Source organism: Schistocerca nitens, chromosome 3 (genome assembly GCF_023898315.1).
Source record: "Schistocerca nitens isolate TAMUIC-IGC-003100 chromosome 3, iqSchNite1.1, whole genome shotgun sequence".
In the NCBI taxonomy this organism is placed as follows: Eukaryota; Metazoa; Arthropoda; class Insecta; order Orthoptera; family Acrididae; genus Schistocerca; species Schistocerca nitens.
Genome location: NC_064616.1, coordinates 206,723,477 through 206,747,073, shown reverse-complemented (window position 1 = coordinate 206,747,073; position 23,597 = coordinate 206,723,477). Strand labels below are relative to the sequence as shown.

General features: G+C 42.4%; 1 protein-coding gene across 5 annotated transcripts in view; it reads right to left on the bottom strand.

Moving 5' to 3' along the window:
- LOC126248154 (ATP-binding cassette sub-family B member 6) overlaps window positions 1-23,597 on the bottom strand; it is a 129,285-nt gene that overhangs the window by 28,869 nt on the left and 76,819 nt on the right. The window lies entirely within an intron of this gene.

The window sequence follows — 23,597 nt, the reverse complement described above, 5'->3', positions numbered from 1 at the left end:
GAAACACCATTTTGTAAAGAAATGGTTGAAATTTTTGCAAAAGCAAACATTCCAATTGAACAGCTCCCCAATCTCCAATTTTTTTCCCTTTAACAGTCAATTTTGAAGCACTAAGGCGTTGTCTTTAGGGACACAGTCTATTTCACCAAAATTAGATGTTAATTTCACCAATAATGGGGGCTGTATTTTCAGGTGACTAATGAATATTAATACTTGTGTGTTTATAGTGAGTAAAATTCAGTTCCATTGTGTTCAATACTTTGTTGCCCCACAATTCATTATTTCAACAGATGATGGGTCCAGCAATGCAAGATAAACCATATTTTCATGAGAAATTTGTATTGAGTACGCAATGGCACTACCTGACGTTATCAAGGAAAGTGAGTAGCTACCACGACATTAGTACTGTCTGCTGTGGTTCCACTACTAACTCTGTGCCGATCCTCAGACGTGCCCTCTGATGGGATTATGACAGACTCTGGCATATATATCAGCCCACGGCCAGCCTAAGCCAGTGCCGACGTGAACAGTGGCGTGCATGTCACAAGTGTTATCGTACTGCAGAGAGTGTTAGTCTGGTGGGCTCTATTTGTAATTGACAGAACTCTGATGCTGCCTGAAGTGGACTCTGTTCGGTAATACAGACTTATGAACGCTTTCACTGATTCTAGATAGTGTCCTCTATTTAGATCTCTCGTTGTGAATAAACTCAATTGTTTGTGGGTGTAGATCACCTTTTACAAAACTCGAGATACGAGATGTGTACAAATCGGACTTTTGAACAATTTTGCAATTAGTTGAAAGTTCAGGTTTTCAACTGTTGAACATTTACAATTCCTTATGCAAACGGCACAAAGTGATCGAGAGCTAACAACATGTATAATACACATAGTGTAAGTGTCAGTGACTGTAGCGCTCTCATCAGCCACTATTACAGTTTTCCAACCATTTATCGAACAACATGAAGAGCGAGATGCTTACAGTTGACGGATGTAGCTATATTTTTCAGTTTGTCAAGTTCCTGATATGGAAACACAAAAGGTCATCTCAATATATATATAAAATGTAATGTAAAAACTAGGACTGTAAACAAATCCATCAGAACGTGAGTTGCTAGAATGTTTTCTTTATTGCAAGAACATTTTCCTTTACAGAAGTATATTATTGCAGCCAGGTTATAATCCTGACAGCACAAAAAGGACCTCTAATCATAACATGTAAGCTTTCATGACCGGCGTCTTCATTAATTAAAACTTCCGGGCTGAATTGCCGTGGTCCATATATAAAACTGCTTCTCCTTCCTGACGTTTCGTTGCCTACTGTGGGCAACATCTTCTGAGGTGAGCCGGCTCACCTCAGAAGATGTTGCCCGCAGTAGGCAACAAAACGTCAGGAAGGAGAAGCAGTTTTATATATGGACCACGGCAATTCAGCCCGGAAGTTTTAATTAATGAAAAAGGACCTGTATCAATCATATGCAAACTGGGCTGCCAATCAACAAGGATTATGTATGAATTCCAAATTTAAATGTTTGTGTGGAACAGACTACATAGATACACTAATGTGGATGTTACGGTGCAGTTTATGCTCGACTCTGGATGGAAGTTATGTGCTCATGAAGAAGTCAGTGCAGTCCAGATTTTGATTCTGGTGGAAGAAGATGTCATGGAAGTCACATTCTCCAGCACAGGTTATGTGGGACATCTTGCTCATGCCACTTCTGGTGGGAGGACCCCACCTACACTGTAGCCAGGAAGACCTCACAAACAACTACACCACCAGCAGTGCCGTTGCCCGGCAGTACTTCTGTGTCACTGCTAAACCAGTCCAGTTTCTTAAGTTAAGGGTCACCAGTGTTGCAGGCAGCCAACACAAACCTTTGGGCATACATGCATCATTTGTCTTTTACAGCAGTTCAAATGGTTCAAATGGCTCTGAGCACTATGGGACTTAACATCTGAGGTCATCAGTCCCCTAGGACTTAGAACTACTTAAACCTAACTAACCTAAGGACATCACACACATCCATGCCCGAGGCAGGATTCGAACCTGCGACCGTAGCGGTCACGTGGTTCCAGACTGAAGCGCCTTTAACCGCTTTTACAGCAGTTCCCAGTTTCACTTCACTCTTTAGTAAATTTTCTGGTGATAGCTGACTCCAAGGTGGACATTGTTTGGGGGCTGACTCTTTCCACACTTTTGGATTTATGGCTCATGACACAGTGCATGCCATGCAATCTGAAGGGCCTTGCATCACCATAAAGATATTCCGAGATAAACAGGCAAAAATTCTCACACCTGAACTAGGGAAGACACCTGGTTTTGAAGCTCATCTCACTCAAAGTCATGGCGACCCACAACTCTTTCAGAAGCTGTCGAGTGCCCTTGCCTCTTAAGAACACCATCATAACTAGCGCTGGACAGGCTTACTCATGAAGACATTTTAACACCTATTCCCCCACACTCAATGGGCAACTCTCCCAGTCATGGAACACAAACTCAACAGCACCTTAAGATTTTGTGCTGATTTCAAAATAACAATAAATGTGCAAGCTGAAGTGGAGTGTACAGAAGATTAGTCTACCTCAAGCAAAAATATTATTTGTTGTTAAAACTACATTTTCTTGTGAGCTATGGCTAGGCTTGGGTTATCTGGTACCAAACGTTCGCTGGATGCCAGCATCAACTGATGCCCTATTCGTGTGCCTGGGCACATTCCACTCGCACGGGTGGCAATGCTGATGAGGCCACGCTTCCAAAACAAGCATATGTAGAAGCAGCCCGTCAATCATGAAGTTGGAAATGATCACACGAGGGCCAGTTGCAGACCAAGGAACACGGTCGAGCCTAGACGTCAGCCTCTTTCATCATCTGGCTCTCAACCTAAACAGACGCTCCTTTCCCATCCACTCAGAAGCCAGATCCACACACCGTCGGTGACCTCCCTAGACACTGATGTATCCCACGATTTCTAGAAAATAAAGCTGGAAATTTTCCAGTTTTACCATGGGATCTCTCTGTTGTTATTTCAACCATCCTCACAAACAGGACACCCACAGATCTGGACAATCTTTCCATCAGACATCATGCACAATCTGTGTCAGAACTTGGTATAGTTCACAACATTTGGTCCAGTATTAGGATTAATTATCCTCCGAAGATGGTGGCCACACGAACATTGACAGTCGAGAGCTGCGGACAGCATATCATTTTAGCCCATAGTCACATTAGAGTGCTATCTATAGTCAGTGTGACTGAGCAGGGCTCGACCTCGTAGTGACATATTTTACCATCTGCCACAGGCAAGTGCCACCGGCCCTGACTTGGCTCTCCCCTGCAGCAGTGGGAGGCTTCTTAGAGCCAGTAGTCACTGCCAGCGCACTGTCTGTGATGCACGCCACACCATCCCACGGAAAGCCGCCTGTGCCGATCGCTGTCTGCACCAGCACTGTGAGGGGCCGGCGGCCTTTACGGTGAGTCAACACCACATCACACAGCCACTGTGGAGCCAGCACTGCCAGCGCGCCACTGTTGCTGCTGACCCCATTCACGCGATGCACTGTCATCACGTCCACACCCACTGCTTCCACACAGTGAAAATTAATATAAGTGTTACTAGCACTGCACACTCATTTGTTGCTGTCCCTTCACTAGGAGTACAGCGAGAACATTGTTGTGGACAGACACGAGTTTCAATTTATGTGAGAATATCAGCCTTCTCTCAAAAGTTTATCATTCAGTAATTGCCTTTTCCTAAATTGAAACCGTGTCCGATTTGCATTCTCAGCAACAAGAAAGACAGGAAACAGCTGCCGAAAGTAAAAATGTGAATCCTGTTGCCACTTTAAATGAAGAAATTAATAGGCTCACTCTCAGAAAAATTCAGTTAGAGGAGTAGTCTGAAGCATTGAGGTATCGAGCAACTATGCAAAAAGCTAGTAAAAACTATTGTAGGAGCCCCTAAGAAATCCACAGGTAGTTCCATTACCTCTCTCCCTGCTACTGTAAACAGTTTCCCTGCTGTAACTTTTATACTCACTTTTTCTAGAAAGACTAATGGAAATGCCACTACTTTCTTGCAAAGTGCCTGTGATGCAGTACACACTTGGTTCCTAACCACATAGATTCTTTTTAAATGTAGCCAGGTTGAAGTTGTCAGGATTTGCCCCTACACGTGTCGAACCAGTAAATACCTTAAGAGATACAAAAATATTCAAAGTTTTGGCACAAGGGTTATCAGAGCGCTACTCAGATAAGAGAGGACTTAGTTACTGCAGAGGCTGTTATCCACACTGTGGCAAAAACAAAGTGATGACTTCGAGGCTTTTGCCGCACAGGTATACAAACGGTTTCGTGTCACTGGTACGTATTGGCGTCAGATGTGAAACGAAATGAAGTACTAATTGAGGGGGCTGAACCTAATGCTATGGACATATTCATTAGGGGTAGTATAATACCACAAATAGGTGAGGTTAAAGTGGCCTCACAGCCTCCTTAGATGAGGCAGTAAGGTTAGTCTTGCTGCACAAAGAGGCAGCAAGGTTTGTGTCCACCTCATTGTGTAGTACCAAGCTGCAGAAAGCTTTTAAAAATGACACCCACTGTCATCACTGTGAAAAACCTGGATATCCCACTGACTGGTGTCAGGCAATATACTGTCCACACTGTCATGAAGTAGGGCACATTAGCAGTCACTGTCCCCAGATGAGAGGGCAGTACAACCAGCAGAGTAACCCTCTGCGAAATTATAGACAATATGAGGGACCTCATCGGTGAAACAGGAAAGGGGGGTGGGGGTGGGTTTGGTGGCAGGCACTCAGACCCTGCCACCAAATACCATCCCCATGAAATTTACAATCCTTACTGTTATAAGAAGACATATGAGGTGGAAAACATAATTTTAGAAGGAAAACTTCATAGGAGGGCTGTCAAAGTTGTAGTTGATACCAGTGCACAATCTACTGTTTTGTTTCTTTCTCATAGCTATAAGCAGTTGCTGGAAGTTGGGTTGGGTTGTTTGGGGGAAGAGACCAAACTGTGAGGTCATCGGTCTCATCGGATTAGGGAAGGAAGTCGGCCGTGCCCTTTCAAAGGAACCATCCCGGCATTTGCCTGGAGCGATTTAGGGAAATCACGGAAAACCTACATCAGGATGGCCGGACGCGGGATCGTCGTCCTCCCGAATGAGAGTCCAGTGTGCTAACCACTGCGCCACCTCGCTCGGTAAGCAGTTGCTGAAGCTGGCACACTGCCACATTAATGGGCTGGACGAGGACCTAATAGTACCGGCAGGAAAACATTTTGTGAAGCTACAAATCAGTGGTAGCAGTTACCAGTTTAATATGGAAGAAGTTAGGAAGTGAAGAAGGGATTTCGATGTAACCTTAGGGAATGATTTCTTACATCAGCTTCAGGACATGATAAGATTATATGATGCAAACTGCTTAATTCAGTGTGGTAATTCACTGTTTCGTCAGTGCCCACACCTCACAGTGATGAGGAGCTTGCAAAGAAAGAAACATTTTGCAGATTTCCACACAACCATGAACTTGGATATTAAAAACCATCACTACTGTTGCAATCAGCAGATGGCAAGAGAAAGTTCTCTGGATTGACATTAAAGCCCAAAAAACTGCTGAATCTGTCTTTTTTTGTTGGTCCATTCAGACAAAATGATGTTCTTGACAGGTTACAGATTTGCATAAGGGGAGGTAATACTACAATGGAAGCAGTAGGAAAGAAGTTTTGTGTTCCAGGATGTATTGCTAACTTTGGTAAGGGAGGAATGGATATACCCCTTGGGACAATTCTTGCAAATTTACAAAAGATTGAGGGGGAAAAGTTACAGTATGGGAATCAGTATAGATGTGGGAAAAAGAAACAGTTACCTGTAAAAAAAAAAAAAAAGTGAACAACTGCACCATTCCCTATAAAATAGTTGTATGAGAAGTTAGCTCACCTACCCGAGTCAAACCAAAATTTATTATACCCTGTTTTAGAGGGGTTTGCTTGGTTGTCCAAGGAATAGCAATATTTGCCAGTAACAGCCCTGCTGCACTACAAAATTCCAACGGGAGATGCTAGGCCAATACAAAGCAACCATACAGAATTACTCCTCATTTACAATCAGTTGAGGAGGACACTATCCAAAAACAGCTAGTTGCAGGAATAATATAACCTTCAGATAGCTCCTGGGTTTCACCAATCGTGGTTGTGGCAAAGAAATTAGTCAATGGTCAAAAGAGCTATCATCTACGTGTCAATATGGGAGCCGTAAATAAAATAACCACACCTGATACTCACCCTCTACCCTGTATTGATGAAACACTAGACAGAGTAGGGAATTGTGGATTTTTGCCAACCTTGATAGGCGATCTAGCTACCACCACATTCCAACTGCACCCCAAGACTGGCCAAAAACTGGTTCTATGGTACCCTCAGGGTTGGAAGAGTTTTAAAGCATGTCCTTTGGTTTTTAGAAAAACACCTGTCACCTTTCAGAGGTTCGCTGAATTATTGAAGGGCTAATCCTACTATGTCTCTAGTCTATCTAGATGACACAATTATCTTTCCCAGGACCATTGACGGACTTTTGGACAGGTTGAGAAATGTACTGTCAAAGTTAAAATGTGCAAATCTAAGTTTAAAAATAGAGAAGTGTTGTACAGCAGAGTCACAGGTTCAGTACCTGAGGCACATCACTAGTTCAGTGGGGGTGAAGTCAGACCCTCATTAACAGAAGAAATTGAGAGTTTCCCAGTGCTCACTAATGTTAATGAGTTACAAAGTTTTCCGGGTCTCATGAATTATTACTCTAGATTCGTGAAGGATTACACCATGATAACTAACCACGAACTAATGTGCTGAAAGAATGTGCAGTGTTTGAGTGGATGGAAGACTGTTAGTTAGCGATGAGGAAGATGAAAGATATTTTGACAAGTTCACCAGATTTCTCAAAGCCTTTTATCTTTTCAACTGACACATCGGGTTTTGCTGTCAGAGCAGTTCCGAGTCAAGAATATTATAATGATAATGATGATGATGATGATGATGAAAGGCCCATTAGTTATGCCTCCCACCAACTTAATCAGGCAGAGATAAACTACAGTACAATGGAGAAAGAATTACTGTCTCCTGTGTTTGGAATATACTACTTCAAATGTTATTTGTACGGAAGAAAATTCACTGTGGTCACTGACCATGCTGTCCTTTAGTGGATGTTGAGTTTCCAGGACCCGAGTAGTCATGTAACCCACTGGCCCTTAAAATTGTTGGAATATGACTGAAGTGTGTCACAAACCAAGTAGATTACACAAAAACACAGACGTTTTAAGTTGGAAAGTCAGGGTGGTACAAACAGATGATATGCTGATAGGGTTGAGAGACGCATAGAATGGAGCTGTAGAATATCACCAGTATGCTTCTCTTCCAGGTTTTGTTACAAAGGACAGCATTTTATACTGGAAGATTCCCATTGGGAAGGGGGTAGTAATTTCTAAAGTTACACAGTTTTGGTGGAAAATCAGAAAGAGTGATGTTGAGAAATATATTTGGAACTGTTTGTCTTGTGCACAACCCCCAAGGACCAGGACAGTTTCAGATCACTAGATTAGATATCATAGGATTGTTTCCACAAAGCATATAAGAAAATAAATATGTCCTACCTATTATCGATCATTTTTCTAAGTACTTAATCGTCGTGCCTTTTGCTGACATGGCAGCAGAAATGGTGGCTCATGCCTGAGGCTATCATTACTGATCAGGGGACTAATTACATGTCTGTCTTGTTTTTACAGGCAAGTAAACTATTATGAATTAAGAAATGGAGAACAATGCCTTTACATGATAAAGCAAATGGCCACCTTGAACGTGTCCACTGAACTATAGTTCAGATGCCATCCTACTATGTTAACAGAACACACAATGACTGGGGCACACAGTTTCCGCATATAATAGTCATATCCGTGAATCAACTGGGTATACACCCTATAAGATGATATATAGGTGACTTAGGAGCTTTCCATTCTTACTCAATAAGCTGCTGCCTTGTGCAGAGCTTGCCAAAATTAAAGGGCTAGCATGCTGTCTTAAAACCATCCGTAAAATAGTGCAACAAAAATATGCTAACGCTACCGCCAAACAAGTTCAACAAAGCAACAAAGGAACAAAGGAGCTATGCTTCCCCCTTACAAACTGGGTGATTTTGTCGTACTTTATAACCCAGCCATTAAGAAAGGAAAAACAAAAATTTTCTCCCCTGTATGAAGAGCCTTATCTGGTCACATACTTAACATCTCCTGTTCATGCAGAAATTCGACTGTACCAAGCTGTAATTTTCATTTTGACAGACTAAAACCATATCATGGGCAAGCTCTGCCACCACCTGCTGTAACTGTGGAACCACCCCAAGCTAAAAATTCTGTTGTAAAGAAAGCAAAAACATCCATATGCTTTACTGTCAAGGGATTGAAAATATTTCCTATTTCAATGTAAAGTCTTGCTGCCTACTGTTCTACGGGTATTATGGTTTTATTTGTTACTGCTAGTGACCTGTCGATGTTGATCTGAGTTGGTGCTGTAATCTGTTTTATTTGTTCTATTGTGGATGATTTTTGTGTGGTTACTGATTTCATTGTACTTTTGTGTCATAAAGAAACAGATGCAATCACAGATTTTCAATGAGAATATTATGTGGTTGCACAAAGAATTAGTGTCATTTTTTGCTATATAGAAAGGATAATTTCGTAGCACAAAGAGTTTTTGTGAGCTATTCTTTAAATGTATTTTGTTACTATGAGTTGTAACATGTTATAAGGGTTAGCAAAGTGACAAGGACAGTGACACCCCTTGCTTTTACTGTCTAAGTAGTGCGAGTAAAGTGAATATTTGTGTAATAACCGGCCGCATAAAATTAATTGAACCAGTATGTTGCTTTACAGCAAGTATTAGTAAATCAGTTATAGGAGATATGGGTGTGCTGCTCATAGCATGAAAGTACAACTTTTTTCACAATACAATTCAGCCATCAACTGCAAATATACTTTAATTATGCTTTACTGGATGCAACAAATTAATTTGTAATCCTCAGAAGCCTACTGACAATATAAATCTTTAGAACTTAGCTACAGATTTATTTGAAGCATAAGAAGTATATTACAGAAACTCACTTAGTATGGTTTATCAGATGTCAATATCTTCTTCATACAAGCATAATGCCATATGTCCCAAAGTGTATATGTTGTATGTGAGTATTGTAAACACAGATTGACAATTTAGAGTAGCTGAATCACATCTATGTGACTGTTGTGCTAGCAGCAAGGAACATATATAAAATGTGAAAATTATCCCATTCCTTTTATATATTAGTAGAACTATGTGCCATATTTTTCTAAATGTAACTGCTTTATACACAAACAGAAAATCCAAGATGGAACATAGCAATATTATGAAAAGGATAGTTGCAACTCACCATCTAGCAAAGATTCTGAGTTGCAGATAGGCACAACAAAACAACTGCCAGAAAGTGAGCTTCTGGCCTCGATCAGACCCTTAGCACATTTCGAGAGGAACTGCTCCTCATTACAGACGTAATGGCATTGCTGTAGTTTTGTTTTATTTTGTTTTAGGGTGCAAAAACAACTAATGTCATACATACTCATATCAGAACCTTAGAACACGAAAATGAAAAAGGAGGTAAGAGCAACTACACATTAAGCCCAATCAACAGAAGGAAAGACTGCTAAAAACAGGTACTTTCTCTTGGAGAAAGGTCCATAAAATACATCACAGAGAAAACAGAGGTCCTAAACTAAAGATTAAATATCCTTTGCCATATTGCTATGACACAGATAAAAAGTAAAACACGGTTGACAGTCCGCACATCATTCGTTAAAGCAACCGATAACTATGACGACAATCATACATTAGAACGTAAGTTGTTAAAAAAGGGCAATCTGTGAGGAAATGGCGAATTGTCAATGGTTGATGACAATGAGCACAAAGTGGTGGGAGATCGCCACTTAACAAATGGCAGTGGCTAAAATGACACAGAGTGCCGAGAGGTGGTCAGCCAAGCATTGGGGCAGGTTTAATTCCCCAGAGCTCATTTCTATGAAGGGAAGACCATTTCTGATGCCAAAGTGACACCACTTGCTGACAGACAGCAGTGCAGAGATCATCAGAGATGTTGCTGTGTAAAGTCCGGCACTGGCTTGCCAGTCAGGAACGATAGAGAAGAGATGGCTGTGAGAAGACATCAGCCAATTGCATGCTGACCAACCCCTTTCCAGGACAACAACACGACAGCAGTGGCCCCTGTGTGAGGAGGAAAGAGGCACCGCACCTGACTGGTCGCGGTCTGCGGTCCAGTTGAATAGCAGCTTCAAGATTAGGCACTTGTATAGCAGTGACTTAGCACTGTCTGTATTGAAAAAGATTGCTTATGAATCATCTGTGTGATTCGCAAAGTTAAGTATTGTCATTTACTTTTTTGTAATAAAATTCATTAAAACGATTTGTTTGAATGTTGTCTAGTGATCCAAGTAAGGAGGTTTCCTGGACACCCTATATTTGATGACTAACATGGAAACATAATATTTAATGATGAGGCGACAAGTAGGTGATCAAACAACATAGCGACACTGCAAAGCCTAGCTGCCACCTTTTTTTTTTTTTTTTTCCCTCGTGGGCTTTTGTGGTTTGCTAGTGCCTTAATTCTACCTTGTCTTTTCTTTGCAGGGATGTATTACATGTTATAACAGGGTCTCCTATAGTGTTTTTGCTAATCAGTGTTTTCAGGTGGCATTGTCTATTTATTGCCTTTGCCTATTCCAAAATGAGCAACCAACCTCTACCATCCCCTGCTCAGTTGTCTCAGCTGCGAACGATAGATGCGACGCAGCTAACACAGATTTTTCGGTTTCAGATGCAGCAGATAGCCACACTGCAGAACACTGTACAGCAGTTGCTGGCAAATGCTGCATGCCCAACAGAATAGCAAGCAATACCTGTAGCTCCAAGTGCTATACCGCCTTTTCGCCAGTCTAACGAAAAAGAAGAGGAACGACTCTAATGGCTGCAACAGTATGAAGCCCATGTAACTGCTCAAAACATACCATGTACTGTGCAACTACATTACTTTTTGTCAACGAAGTGAATGTAGTAGCAACTAGGTACCAATTCTTTCATTGCAAGGAAAGATCAGCACAATCTTATCACAAGTGGGTAACAAATTTGCAGGATATGACGAGGAAATGCAAATTCAAATTTTATATTCAGATGTTATGTTGCGTGACGCAATCGTGTACAATGTAACTGATGTTAAACTTAGAGAACAGATTTTGAAACAGTCAGATCCATCACTTCAGCACATAGTGCAATTTCTCGATCACTAAGATTCAGGTGCCATAGTGGTTGATAAATTGGAGCAGCCATCAATTTGTTGGATTTAGTCGTCCCTTGTTTGCAACTGCCCCAACAGGCAGCAACAGCGCGTGCATGCAACACTTAGCGTAAACAGCTCTCTAAACAGGCGAACAGAATTAAGTCATGCACTCGGTGCTATTCACAGCAGACACGCCAAGACTGCCTATGCAGACAAGCACAGTGTTACACCTATGGAAAGACAGGTCACATACAATCCATATGTTTGCAACTGAACAAACATAAGAATTCTGCCCACTCATACAAAGCTAATCACAAGGCCCATGTAATCAATGCAGTGTATTCAAAACACAAATTAGCAAAACTAGCAAGTGAACAGTTTATTCAGTGCTACGTCAGTCCAACAAACTCTGTTCATTTGCGTATTGGTGGAAAATGTGTGACGTTTCAGTTGGACACGTGTGCCTCTGTTGTATTGCTGAATTGTAACACATATGAACTGTTAGGCTCCCCAGACCTGTCTAGAAACAGCCCATACCTGTCAGCTTATGATGGGCAAGACATTCCTGTTCTCAGAAAATGTACTTTGCCTGCCATGTATTGCTCGCATACACGAACTGTGACTTTCACTGTGCTATCATCATGCGATTGTGAGAACATATTTGGCCTCGATTCGTTTGGGCTTAAAATTCAGGTCAATGTGTTGTCAGTGACTGCATTCAATGCCAAAGACATTGTAGCTAGCTTGCTGAAAGAATTCCCTGAAATCTTTTCTGAAGGTTTAGGCAAGGCTAACAATTTTGTTGCACACATTACTACGAAAGACAATGCTCAGCTGAAATTTTGCTGGGCCAGAAGTGTTCCCATTGCATTACAGGACAATGTCTCTGCTGAATTTAAAGAATTGCAAGATAGTGGAGCTATTGCACCCATAAAGCTAGTCAATGGGAAAGTCCACTGGTTTTACTCCCCAAACCTTCAGGTCGCATTCGCCTCTGTGCTGACTAAGTCTACAGTCAACCCACAAACTGTCACTGATACTTATCCATTGCCATGCCGGAGGATATCGTGGACAGGTTAGGCGCTGGTCGCTTTTCAAAAATTGATTTGCGCGACTCGTATCTTCAAATACCACTAGATGAAGAATCTCAATGTGAACACTTATATGGGCTTGTTTTAATATTTGGCAGTGCTTCTGCACCTGCCATTTTCCAATGGTATTTGGAACATCTGACTACTCAAGTACCAAATTGTTTGAACTATTTGGACAGTATTATCATAGCAGGTCATACACCTGAAGAACACATTGCAAATTTGCGTGCTTTGTTTCGTGTGTTATCTAAAGCAGGATTTAAGTGTAGACTGGACAAGTGTGATTTTTTTTAAACCTGAGTTGCAGTATCTTGGTCATGTGAAAGTCAAGATGTACAACCTCTTGTCACATTTGTTAGCCATACGGGACCTGCCAGTTCCCCCCACAATGTCACAGAATTGTGGTCAGTCTTAGGAAAAATGATCTATTATATTCGGTTCATACCGAATGCTACACAAATCACAGCTCCATTGCATCACTTGCATCACAAGAATGTTCCCTTTGATTGGACATACGAGTGTTGAGAAGCTTTTCAAAAACATAAAGATGCATTGCTCTGTGATCAATGCTTGGTTCACTTTGATCCTGACAAACCAGTTGTGTTGCAAGTTGACGCTTCTATCGGTGCAGTGCTTTCACACAGAATTTGTGATAAAGGCAGGCCTATTGCTTTCACATCAGAAGTGTTGTCCAAAGCACAGTGTAACAATTCACAAATAGAGAAAGAGGCACTGGCTATTGTGTATAGTGTCATCAAATTCCGCCATTATTTGTATGGCAGAAAATTCTACTTAATAACTAATCACAAGCCATTGTAGTCCTTGTTTCATCTGATGAAGCCAGTTTCTGTACAAACTGCACAAAAACTGCAAAGATGGGCTTTGTTGTCTTCTCAATACCAGTGCAAGATTGTGTATTGTCTGACAGCTAAACATGGTAACGCGGATGCACTTTCACATCTTCCGATTGGCCCTGATACAGACTTTGATGCATCTGCTGCATCTTCTTGTCCAATTGATGCTCAGGATTCTGAACTGCTTCAATCCTTTCCTCTGAATTATAGGAAAATTGCACAGGCCACGGGAGCTCATACAGGTTTGAACATTTTGCTAAAATACATTCGCACACATTGGCCTCACTCATTGCATAGCATTAAGAACTCTGAAGTGCACCGATACTTTGCAATGTCTGCATAATTTCACTTATGGCAAGGTGTAATTCTTGTTCAAAATGACAGTGGACAGTCACATGTGTTGATCCCTAAAGCTTTGCCAAAAGAAGTGTTGCAGTTACTTCACCAAGGACACTGGGGGATTGTTTGTACGAAACAGTAGCGCGTCGACACTGTACTTGGCAGGGTATGGACACCCAAGTAGAAAAGATGACGTCAGTGTCACATGTGTGGAAATTCAGTCCACTCCACCACAAAAATTCTCTGCTTGGCCTAAGTCTCTATCACCATGGCAACGTGTGGACATAGACTTTTGGAACATTCGTTGGTTGACGGCGGTTGATTCGTACATCGAGTTTCCTTCTGCTGCGTCAATGAACTCAACGTCGTCATTTAGCACAATTCAGGTGTTGTCCTGTATTTTTTGCTTCGAAGGTTTGCCTGAAGTCATACAACAGCCCTCAGTTCACGTCAAATGAATTTCAAACATTCTATGAACACAATGGCATACAGTATCCAACTAGCGCACCATTCAAACCACAGTCAAACAGTGAAGCGGAATGTTTTGTCAGAACCTTCAAGTAGTACATGGCCAAACTTCACACCACACACAGCAGGGATCAAGCATCGCAACTGTTTCTCGCCTCCTGTCATTCGCATGCACAAGATGGACCTTTCCGCCGGAATTGCTTCATGGCTGCTGCCATCGGACACTGCTCCACCCTCCTCAGCATCCAGCACCAAAGGAAGGCCACAAGTATTGCTTTGCGCTGCACGATATTGTGTTCTTCAGGGTTTTTAGTGGCAGCAGATGGTGGGCACGAGGCGAGATCCTTCGTCCACTTGGAGCATGCAAGTATCTAATTTAATGTTCCAACAGATTGCAGTGCCGACGTCACAATCAAATTCGCCACTATCACATGCATGGTGATCCTTCCATATCTCTGCCCCCAGATTCACGGATCCCAAGGACAGTGCAGCCACAGCAGCCGCCAGAAGGTGGCAGCACGACATCGCAGGACTACCCCCATAGAGATGGAACCTACACCATCTCCACCTCCTCTTGTCCTACCAATGGAGCTGGACCCACCCACACTGCAGCAGCCTTTGCCTTCTACATCTTGTTATGGTCCTCAGGAGGTGGATGCGTACCCTTCTGGGCATTTTCCGGGGAACGTTTCCATCAGAGTGAAGGCTGGATAGCGGGATATGACAAAGTTTGACATTCCCCGCAGCCACAGCTTCCAGTCCATCACAGCGTCCACGCTCCTACCTCCCTCACCATTGTCACGCTCCATATATGGTGATGGTCCATTGCTTTGGGGGGGGGGGGGGAGGGGAGGAATGTTACAGTGTAAAGTCAAGTGCCAACAAACCAGTCGGGAACGATAGATAAGAGATGGTTGTGAGAAGATGTTGGCCAACCGTGTGCTGATCGACCCCTCTCCAGGATGACAACGCGAAAGCAGCAGCCCCTATGTGAAGAGGACGTAAGTGCCGCACCCGACTGGTCATGGCGCAGCTGAGTAGCAGTTTCAAGATTAGGTGCTTGTATAGCAGCGACATGGGATTGTCTATATTGAAGAAGCAGGTAGCGCAAAGTTAAGCTGACGGAGCAATAGCTGAAAGCGAACTCCAGGAGGTAACAGAGAAGGGGGATGCATGCCATACTGGTGGTCAAAGGAGTCATCAAAGAAGGAGGCATAGGATGGATGGCCAGACATGGCAGACAAAAGGCATGCGTATCTGCTGAGAAGATCATCAAGGTGGTATGGCAGCTTCCGCGTACAAACTCTCAACTGGACAAGTTAAAAGGTGCCAGTGGCCAAATGGACTCCATGATAGTGGATTGTATTGAGATGGCATCAGAGGGACGGACGTGCAAATGCAGAAACAAAACACCCATAGTCTAGTTTCGAGCAGACAATGGATCGGTACAAACAGAGGAGGGTGGTCCGATCAGCTCCACAGGAAGTACCACTGAGGACACACAGGATATTTAGGGGCCAGGTATAGTGGGTGGCCAGATAAGACTAGTGGGAGGATGAAGAAATTTTCCTATGAAGCATGAGCCCCAGGAATTTTGTAGGTTCAGTGAATGGAATAGCAACAGGCCCAAGGCGTAAAGACAGTGGAAGAAACTCATTGCACTGCCAGAAATTCATACAAATGGTTTGTCAGTGGAAAAGCAAACGCTGTTGTTGATGCTCCACAAGTAAAGACAATCGAGACATCACCAAAGATGCAGCTCACAGGGACAAGTTTCGGTCGGGCACACAGTTTTAATCTGCCAGGAAGTTTCATATCAGCGCACACTCCGCTGCAGAGTGAATATCTCATTCTGGAAACATCCCCCAGGCTGTGGCTAAGCCATGTCTCCGCAGTATCCTTTCTTTCAGGAGTGCTAGTTCTGCAAGGTTCGCAGGAGAGCTTCTGTAAAGTTTGGAAGGTAGGAGACGAGATACTGGCAGAAGTAAAGCTGTGAGTACCTGGCGTGAGTCGTGCTTCGGTAGCTCAGATGGTAGAGCACTTGCCCGTGAAAGGCAAAGGTCCCGAGTTCAAGTCTCGGTCGGGCACACAGTTTTAATCTGCCAGGAAGTTTCATATCAGCGCACACTCCGCTGCAGAGTGAATATCTCATTCTGGGAACCTGGAGATTTGTTTTATGCTGTCGTGGCTAATGTGTTTAAGCATTTGACTATAGATTTTATCAGGTCCAGGGGCTGCGTCATCACAGTATGCTAAAGTACCGCAGAACTCTCATTCACTGCATGGAACATTATACGAATCAAAGCTGTGTGCATGGAAGGATAAAGTGATGTGCTCCACCAGGAGTTTCTGGGGCAGAAAATTAGGATGGTAGTTACTGCATGCAGACATTCAGCAATGACCGTATGATAAGTACAAATGTTGCCACAAACTACTGTGTATGGTGGGTGCTCTTATGTGCAGCAGAGTTTAGTCCTTACTTGAGTTGATGGCGTGTGGGCTCTCATACAGTGGTTGGACAACACTATGGAAACACCAAAAACACATTTCATTACCATGCCTAATACAGTACAGGAAACCAGTTGGCATTCCAAACAGCTTCCAGTTATCTAGGAATGGATAAAAACAGGTCTCGTATGGCTTTGGAGGGAATCTTATGCAATTCTTTCTGCAAAATGGTGGGAAGTTCAGGAAACGATGATGGCCAGTGATCATGTACCTTTCTCTCTGTTGTAGGCCATAAAGGCTCAATAACACTGAGATCTGGTGACTGGTGGCCAGGGAAAATGAGACAATTCATCCTTACGTTCACAAAACCAGTCATGGACGATGCAAGCTGTGTGAACAGGGTCCCTATAGCCTTGGAATGCAGCATCACCATTAGGAAACAAACATTGTAGGTTGGTTGGTTTGGGGAAAGAGACCAGACAGCGAGGTCATCGGTCTCATCGGATTAGGGAAGGATGGGGAAGGAAGTCGGCCGTGCCCTTTGAAAGGAACCATCCCGGCATTTGCCTAGAGCGAAACAAACATTGTACCATGGGATAGACCTGATCATCCAAAATGCTCACAATCTTGTTAGTATTGTGACCTTGCAGAGCAACCATGGGGCCCCACAAGAATACCACATTATGGCTGCTCAAATTATCATGGAACCCCCACCATGTTTCACTCTTATGACGTAAACTTGGCCAGAAATTGGAAACTGTGTGCAACAAGACTCATCCAATCAAATGACTTTCTTCTATTGCTTTGTAGTCCAGGTTTTATGGTTCAAATGGCTCTGAGCACTATGGGACTTAACATCTGTGGTCATCAGTCCCCTAGAACTTAGAACTACTTAAACCTAACTAACCTAAGGACCACACACATCCATGCCCGAGGCAGGATTCGAACCTGCGACCGTAGCGGTCACGCGGTTCCAGACTGAAGCGCCTAGAACCGCACGGCCACACCGGCCGGCCCCAGGTTTTATGGCTTCTGCATAATGTTTTCCTGTTACGGGAATTAGCATCAATGACGAGTGGTATTAGAATACCAGCTTGCCCTGTAATTTCCTGCTCAAGGAGCTCTCTTCGTATCATTTTGGTGCCGACAGGGTTAGCAAGTGCCACATTCAAGTCTGCAGTCACTTTTGCAGGTGTCATTATCGTATTTTTTGTCACAATCCTCTTCAATGACCATCTATCATGATCACTCGTCACACACCTTTGTCCCCACAGTGACTTACTGTACGATGTATTTTTACTTTCCCTGTAAGCGATTTAAATCTTTGATACAGTGCCTCTTGAAAAGCCATACACTTTGGCTACCTTAGTTACAGAAGCACCCACCATACAAGCAGCAGCAAGTTGCCCACATTCAAATTTACTTACCTCTGACACAATGCATTCACACCTACAAAGAACCCCGTTCTGACCACGACTGACACTTGCAACCTATTGAGGACATTTCACATGTGCCGTTTGTGGTCAAATACAAATGTGCAACCTGCACATTTGCCTGGCATCTGCATTTATGTTCGGGCATGCATTTCTCGCAGTGTTTTCATATTTTTATCCAACCCCAGAAAGTAATACATACTGTTCCTAACACTCCTGCTTTTTCTTTTTTATTAAAAATTGTGCCTTCACTCTAACTCTCTTGCATGGTATTAAATGTTCAGTAGAAGAATGGCGTCTGTGTTGCTGAAGTGCCTTTTGATGCACTCTGATAGCCACAACTGTTTCTTCAGACCACCATGCCACAGGTTTCCAGGGCAAAAGACCTGAAGAACTGGGTATCAATGCTTCTGCAGCACGTATAATAATAATATCAAATAGTACCTTGTACCACTCCTTTGATATCCTTGTCCTGACTGGTTTAAGAAGTTGCTTTGAAGGTGGAGCTTGCCATTTGGCTTTTGAAATCTGACCAATGTGGTGCACGTTCCATCAGTCAGTGGGTTAAGAAACAGAGTGCTAGGAGAGTGGTCACTGTCTCAGATGTCACCATGGATGGGTAACTGGATTAAATATGATTTGCTTGGGCTACAGACTGTAATATCTATGGCTGGGTTCATTCCATGGGCCAGACTGAAATGTGTTGCAGCTCAAGTGTTAAGGAGGCAGCCTTCAAGTTCTGAAATTAGTTGCTCTGTTCCTTCGCCCCTGTAAGATGTGGTTTCCCAAAATGGCCCACACTTTTGTGAAATTTAGAAAAGTGGAGGAAAGGGCTGAGCAAAGACTGTGAAATGATCTGAAATTGACTGGTGTCCTAATAATAACCATGTTGTCAACATAGAAGCTTTACTACAGTTAAGACTGCTTTCAATCACCTCTTATGACAGGCAAGGAATAACCACACGCCTATTCTAGCCTCTGACATCACAGGGGGTAACACATTTATCGATTTGAACTTCACTGAGTCATCGTTCCCTAATGTGGAGAAACAACAGTGCACTAACTTCCACAGTCCATTTCAAGTAATAGCAACATTTTTTGTGTGAGAGCGATGGTAATAAGCCCCATTGTCTGCAATTTACACTTTACATTCAGCTGTTTACAAGGGCTGTACCTGGTGCCAACTGTGACACTACACTATAGTATACTACATTATACTATAGTATATGTTGGTTTATATTATTTTTGTGCAAGTCTAATCATGTATAGCACTACACTAATTACAAAAGTGCAACATGGATTAAAAGTAATTATCTTTAAGAAAATTATTTGTAATTATATTAATTTTATCATTTTAACTGCTATGTATGATTAAAAAATACATAATATGTTAATGAACAAAATGTTCTCAGTTTACAAGCTGCATCACATTGAATGAAACACGAGCTTTTGACACCAATCTCCGCCATCTATACCTACATACATACTCCGTGAGCCACTATACGGCGCATGGTGGAGGGTGCCACATACCACTACTAGTCATTTCCTTTTCTGTTCCACTCTCAAATAGAGCGAGGGAAAAACGACTGTCTATATGCCACCATATGAGCCCTAATTTCTTTTATCTTTGTGGTCCTTATGTGAAATATAAATTGGCAGCAGTAGTATTGTTCTGCAGTCAGCGGCAAATGCCATTCCTCTAAATTTTCTCAATAGTGTTCCTCAAAAAGAATGTCGACTTCCTTTTGCGATCCTCACTTTAGTTCCTAAAGCATCTCTGTAATACGTGTAGTTCGAACCTACCAGTACCAAAATTTAGTAGCCCACTTCTGAATTGCTTCAATGTCTTCCTTTAATCTGGCCTCGTGGGGATTCCAAACACACGAGAAGTACTCAGAGAATGGTTCGCAAAAGTATTCTATATGCCGTCTACTTTATGGAAGAGCTACACCCCTCAAAATTCTCAAAAATAGAATGAAGTTGAGCATTCACTTTCCCTACTACCAACATGACCCGCTCATTCCATTTCATACTGCTCTGTAATGTTATGCCTAGATATTTAATCAATGTGACTGTATCAACAGTATCGTCCTAATGCTGTACTCAAATGTCACAGTATTGTTATTCCTACTCATCTGCATTAAATTACATTTTTCTACATTTAGAGCACACTGCCACTCATCACACAAACTAAAAATTCTGTCCAAGTCATCTTGTATACTTCTACAGTCACTCCACAAAGACACCTTTCCATGTATTACAGCATTACCAGCAAACAACCGCACATTGAAATCCGTCACATCATCCTGGGGCACTCCTGATGATAGGCCTACCTTTTCTCCTATGAAAACTTGCCTTCAAGCCACTCACATCCCTGGGAACTTAAAGTACATACTTGGACCTTTGTCAACAGGCTGCAGTGGGGCACTGTGTCAAAAGCTTTGCAGAAATCTTGGATTATGGAATCTGTCTACTGCCTTCCATCCATGGTTTGTAGGATATCCTGTGAGAAATGCGCAAGCTGAGTTTCGCACGAGTGATGCTTTCTAAATCCATGCCAATTTGTGGACAGGAGCTTTTCTGTCACAAGGAAATATATTATATTCAAATTCAGAATGTGTACAAGAATTCTGCAACCCACCAATGTTAACGTTATTGGTCTGTAATTATGCATGCCTGTTCTTTGACTTTTCTTTTAAACAGGAGTCACCTGCACTTTTTTCAAGTCACCTGAGACTTTGCAATGGGTGCGAGTTTCACAATAGATGAAAGCTAAGTAAGGGTCTAACACTGCACACAAAACCGAACTCAGATTCCTTCTCGAACTGGGGACTTATTTGTTTTCAACTCTTTCAGTTGTTTAAATTCAGCTTTCCTTTGGCTGTCTCCTACTGCCAGCCCAGATTGGTTGACGAGTGGTTGGACAGAAGTATTCGACCCATTTACTGAGTCTACATAAAACCAGGTTCTCAGCAAGATCTTTCGCTAAGCTATGATGGTTGAAGTACAAGATGACAATTATTGAACTACATGAAAAAAAAAAAAAAAAAAATCATAAATTAGTTACAAATTATGGCATGCAAAAATTTATTCAACATGTAAACATCACTACAGATATTCAGATTTAGGTTATGACCTGTTCGATATGCCTGCCATCCTTGGCAGTGATGTGGCACAGACAAATAGCGAAATTCTGCATGACCCACTGAAGTGAAGTGTCGGGACATTGATACTGTCTATGACCTCATGAATGGCTGTTTTCAGCTCAGCAATGGCTTTGGGGCTATTGCTGTACACCTTGTCTTTAATACAGCCCCACAAAAAGGAGTTGCACGTGTTCAGATCTGGAGAACATGGCGGACAATCGAGGCCCATGGCAGTGGCCTCTGGGTCCCCAGAACCAGAATGTGGTCACCAAGGTGCTCCTCTAGGACATCAAACACTCTACTCCTTTCATGGGGTAGATTTCCATCATCCATGAACCAAAACTCATCAAAATCAGGGCCACTTTGGATAATGGGGATGAAATCATCTTCCAGAACCTTCACATACTGTTCGGTAGTCACTGTGCCATCAAGGAATATCGCACTAAGTATTCCATGAGTGAATGTTGCACACCACACAGACACCTGTTAAGAATGAAGAGACTTCTCAATTGTAAAATGCAGATTCTCAGTCCTCCAAATGCACCAATTTTGCTTATTGACGAACCCATGCAAATGAAAGTACGCTTCGTCACGAAACCAAACCATATTCACATGGAAGTCCTGTTCAGTTCTGTGGACAATAGTGTTAGTGAAACACAATTGCTGTTCCAGGGCCTTGGGGCTTAATGGTTGATGGGTTTTAATTTCATGTGGGAAGAGATGAAGGTCTTCAACAACAATTTGTCACAGTTTATACTGGTTGATTCTGACCTGCTGTGCAGCTCATCTGATCGATTTCGTGGGGGCTAGTTTGAAACACAGTATGCGTCTTCTCGATGTTTTCGGGCGTTTTCACCCTTTACGGATGACAGACATTGCCAACAGTCATCACGAATAATACCCATTCTCTCAAACTTGTTAATCGAATTATTGATCGTTAGCACACTGGGACCAGTTGTCTTTATCTCTAACTCTGTCGCAAACTTCCTTTGAGCCACAGATAGGATATCATTGCTCGCATAGTAGGCCTTCACAAGCGCTATGCTCAGGCACACTGTACTGTGACATTTTCACATCAAATGGCTGACAACAACAAGGCGTGTGCACATGCACGTACTGATTACCTTCATGCCCTGCAGTCAACCATGCAGTTTGAATGTCCCATCGCAAACTGTTCAGAGGTTTTGACGATTTTGTTTCATATAGTTCAATAATTTTCACCCTGTAGTTGTACGCTCCACGTATTGATCTTCTTACAGACAAACTAATTTCTACTAACTATTGCCAGTCAATACTTGCACATTCCCCTTTAACCAAGAGTGCTACAATCTGTTTCCTCAGCATTTTCTGAATTTTATTATTTCACCATGGAAGGTCCGTTCCAGCTTTAATCCACTTACTTGGCGCATGTTTCTCCAAAGTGCAATTTACCATCAGTTCAAACTTAGCCCATAATTCCTCTACATCCATTATATTGTAGCTAAATGATGTCCATTCACTGTCTAAGGGGACATTAACAACTGCCTTTTTTTTTTCCTAGCAGAAACACTCACCTACTCGTCTTGACTGGTTTATTAACTTCAGTAATCATTGATACTATGATGAAATCATAATCACTAAACACTGTTCCTACACTGACACTGTCAATAAGATCATGCCTGTTTGTAGGTACAAGGGCTAAAATATTTCCATTATGTATGGGCTGTCTAACTAACTGATGGAGGCAATTTTGGCAAAATGTGTTAAATATTTCTCAAGACTGATTGTCCATACCACCTGCATTTAATCAATAGATGACCCTTTTTATACGCGTAGATTAAATTCACCTCCAACTAATACCGCACGAGATTTTTTTTGTCCCCTGCACTACTGAATGTAGACTTTCCTTGAACAGCAGAATCAGGTGGCCAGTAAAAATATTCGATAATTAACGTGAGTTTGCCTAGGCCTGCTACTCATGTCTAATTAACAGTCCTACTTAAATACTACATCAATAGACACAATATTTTTGTTGACTGTTATGAACGCACTCCCTCCTATAGCATCTAATCTGTCTTTTCGATATACATTCCGTGCCTAACGAAATATTTTGAAGCTCTCAACTTGGGGTTTCAGGCAGGTCTTTGTTCACAGAATAATTTGAGCATGACAATTTTCCTGGAGGATATCAAGTTCAGGAACTTTGTTATGAATACTTCGACGATTTGATTTACTCCACTATCCGAGTAACTGCTTCCTTTGTGTAATGCACCCCTGACCTATAAAGAGGAGTCCCACAACTCTCCACACCGTAATGCAGGTCCAGAAATCCGTGGCCATGACTGTCAGAATTGACAGCATCCGGCCATGACCCTCCACTCAGCTCCAAACTGAAGAACACCGTCAACTCTGGGTACGATGCTGCAAACTCTGAGCTCTGCTTGCACCCTGGGAGT